The sequence below is a fragment of the Lepisosteus oculatus genome, chromosome 5 (genome assembly GCF_040954835.1).
Source record: "Lepisosteus oculatus isolate fLepOcu1 chromosome 5, fLepOcu1.hap2, whole genome shotgun sequence".
NCBI lineage: Eukaryota > Metazoa > Chordata > Actinopteri > Semionotiformes > Lepisosteidae > Lepisosteus > Lepisosteus oculatus.
The window spans coordinates 5667501-5671511 of NC_090700.1; positions in this window are offsets into that span (position 1 = coordinate 5667501).

Here is a 4011-nt window from a genome sequence, read left to right on the forward strand (position 1 = left end):
CATTTGTAAATTATATATATATAAATGGATATACATTTAAAATCAGAATGTATCCGTAGCTAGAGAAATAACGCATGCGTGAAAAATGTGCAAAGGAAAGTGATCTAATTTTGAAAATCCAAAATGCGGTGCTCTGGGGTTTAATTACATGCTCATGAGCCCAAGGAGTTTGCTTGTTTGTTCTTACACAACAAGCTTATGTCTCCAGGCGGTGTTAATATTCACCTGTGTGCAGAACAATACAGTGTATGACACAATAGTGCATGCAATAGCAGTCAGTGGTATTGACGCCCTGTATCTGAAACCGGGTTTATTATTACTGATCCAGCGGTGTGTTATATGATTTTTGGCGTGTTTGTTAAAACATGCCCTTTGAGGTTCACTGAACTTCAATTCTTCTTTGGAAAAGGTAGTTACAATGTTCTAGCGAAATAACTAGAGCTACCTATGTCTCAAAATGCCTTTTTAATCGCACAGATAGCATATCGATTGATGATCGTAAATGGATCACATCACATAGCAATTTGCATATTTAAAATTGGTGCCCCTTAGGTATAGAAACAGGAAAGGATTGGTGTTGAATCAGATTTGTTAAGGACTGAGTAAGGATTGAATGAATAAAACCTTCTGTGCTGCGTGTACAGGACTTTTCAAAAGGGCATTTGATCTCCATATGAAACTGTTCAGATTACTTTAATGCACAGATTCAGAGGGAAAATGAATTAAATTACTTCGAATTAGTACCAGCAATTGAATTACTTTTACTATGTCTTAATACCCTCAATTGTTTGTGCAGAAACTCATTAAGTTAACATAGAAAAAGGAAATCAACTCCACTAACTGGAGTCTGCACCTGCGAAGTCAAAGGTTAGCAAATAATGAACTGTGACAACTCTGAAACTCCCCTTTGAAGTGGTAACCTTTGTAATCGATATAAGCGGAGGAAGAAACAAGTACACTAGAAAATGTAATAAAAGTAACGATGTCGTCCGTGTCTATATGCTCCTCTCTATGTACGCCAAGTTTTAGCAGACTTTAAATTTCTCGTTCTAATTGAATTTTGCACAGTTAAACAATACGAACCACCACCTACTCTCGCGGCCATTGAATGCTTTCTGACCTAATGAACGCGCTTGGCTGGCATCAAATAGCCCAGCTTTGACCGCTTGCATTTAAATATGTGAATTAGTCATGAAGCATGACACAGGCTGGTGAAATTGCTAAATTGTTGGACTCCTTTGAGAGGAAAAAAAACTGCATTCATTATTTTGAATTTAGTGGCGAGGTGAGAGACCTCTTGGCAGCCTTTTCTAAACTGTCATAACAAAAAAAAAAGAAGTGATCTGGAAACGAGGGAAAAATCCGCCTGAGGCTGCCCCGCTTGGAAACAGGTCTTGTCTCGCTGGTTTTTCTTTTCACCTTCATCACAAAACATGTGGAAAAACAGGACGTCCTCTCGAACAAGGTACACACTCAAGGCGTGACATAACACACTTTTTGTACCTTTTCAGTAAGGAATCAAACTTTGCGTATACCTGCAAACGAACTTCAAGAGGAATAAACGCCCTAATGTCTGTACAGCTGGTGGCGGTTTTTCAACAAACTGACTGAAACTGACTGAAATGTAGTTCGCGCGTCCCTGTGGCCACCAACTTGACACCTGCCACAGGTCGAGGAGGCGCGCGAGTCTGAGAGGGTGTGCCGTGGGTGTGGGTGAGCTCTGGTAACGTCACCCGTGTCGTCAATACATGACTTTTCCCAACCTGTAGGGCTCGGAAGGACGCAGTGGGTGTAGACGTTCTGTCCCACTTTCAAGCGGAAAGTGCACTGTCCTGTGTTTGATGGAGTTAAAGATGAGCTTTTGAACAAATCCACACACATTTTCCACACTGAGTCAATCCGCTATCCGCATGCGGAGTGCATACTTAGAACTATTTGTGCGAAACCTAACGTATTACAGTTTAATCGATTTCAGAATTTACAACCTGCAGGTCATTGAAACATCGGTAAAAATCGTAATAGCGAACCATATATACAGTATAGATATATTTACATATTTACTCAGCACAGCTGCTGGAGCCTGCTTGCTTGCTGGAAATGTCCAGCAAGTAGTGTCTGGTACGGCAAAATAACTCGGAAAATTGTAAATATTATTAAACTGTGGAGAGTCTTATCTGTTTTCCTGAAAGACGTACAACGGAATTGTATCATCAATGTTGAGGATGTTGTGATAATTTACTTTCAGCTTTTGGTTGATGTATAAATCCTAAATTACATGAAAAATAATGACTGTTATTTTTATTGCGGTTATATGATTCTCTTAGCTAACAAGACCCCCTTAAATACCGGCTGCACAGACTAAACTAAAAAAATACAACGTTTGCGCTACAGGGGGCGCCACACTCTGCACCTCTGCAACTAGAGACTGGCAGAGGACATTGGATTATAATTGCCGTCTGGCACAACTGTGGAATTCAACTTTGATTCAAACTTTTATTGGAAGAAAAGACCAGTTTGACTTCTTGTATGGTTGGAAAGGAAATACATACCTACATTCTATTTTGGACCCACCCAGGAAACGAGTTCTAATGAAAAAGAAAAAAAAAACAAAAGCACATTAAAGTAGCCACAAACTGGTTTTTCCACAGTGCATAACTCGTTAGAACGATTTTGATTAAAACTGTTCTATCGAGAAAATACTTCGGAGCATTCAGATTCTTCTGCGCTGCACTAATTTTAAAAGAGCGTAAACTCTTTAATCTGTCCACAACACAGATAGCAAGGAGCAGGAATTCACAATGACCAGTGCGTCCTGTCATTTAGGAAGAGCGCAGATTTATCATTCCATACACATCCCGACCTGCACACACAGACAGTGCCCCGCGAATTCCACAACCTCGATAGCAAAGCGAGCAGCTGAAGCATTTTGTTTCCAAGTCGGATATCAACAGAAATCCATCGCATTTGTTCCCAGTACGCGAAGATCCCGAGCACATAAAAACAAACAGGTTACATCCACGGAGCTAGCAAGTGTGCAGATTGTACCCCGCGATTCACAGCCCAAGTGAGCCTGTTCTGAAACAACGCGAAATAACAGACGCGGAACCAGGGCTCTCAACAGCATCCCAGCGGCCTAACTCTGCAATTTTAAGACCTCAGTCTTCTTGATTACTAAAACGCACCAAATTGTGCTACTTACTTTTCACCATAGAAAGAGACTAACTTCGCTCTGTCACCGGCGATTTCTGCAGGCAACACGCTTTTCGCTGATGTCCAGAAAACAGGGCCGTACCAAGCCGCCAGAACCCTGAAGCCCGAGTGCCCTCTAGTGGTTCACCTATGCTATAGACGACGCTTCTATACGTTCTGCTTTATGTATCTGGGGATCCACAAACCCACCCTAAGCATAATTCATTTTTCCTAACAAATATGAAATTTATTGCCAGGTAGAAATTGAATTAAAATACGTTTTTTTTTAACTGAGGTCACCCTACAAATGGTGCAAATTTATACGCAGTGTCTGTATTATTTTTATACTTTAATACTTTTACGGTTTCCCTTTCTAGTTTGCTAACTTCGGAATTTTTTTTTTTTAGAAAACAACGGAAACGTGAATGATTTGCTATTTCGGGTGGGCAGCTGCGTCAGCACGCGTAGTCTGCAAAGGAACAAGTAATAGGTGTATTCCCTTGCTGAAAAGAGAAGAGAGAAAACACGACGTTTCAGCTGCGAAGCCTTCCTCACACCTGAACCTGAACACCTGAAGCCTCCTTCAAGGGTGAGGACCCTTAAAAAGGCTTCACAGGAGACACGTTGTTTTTTCTCTTTTCAGCACGGAATAAACCTATTTACTTGTTCATTTGCTATTTGATTACGTTATTTAAGATTTAAACTACTTTTCTGGTTTCCCTTACATTATTCGACCATCGTATGTTTTTCAGGATTTCTAAAACCGTGTTCTGTATGTGTATACAGTAATTCCTGAACGGGGCGCGTTCCTGAGCGGTCACA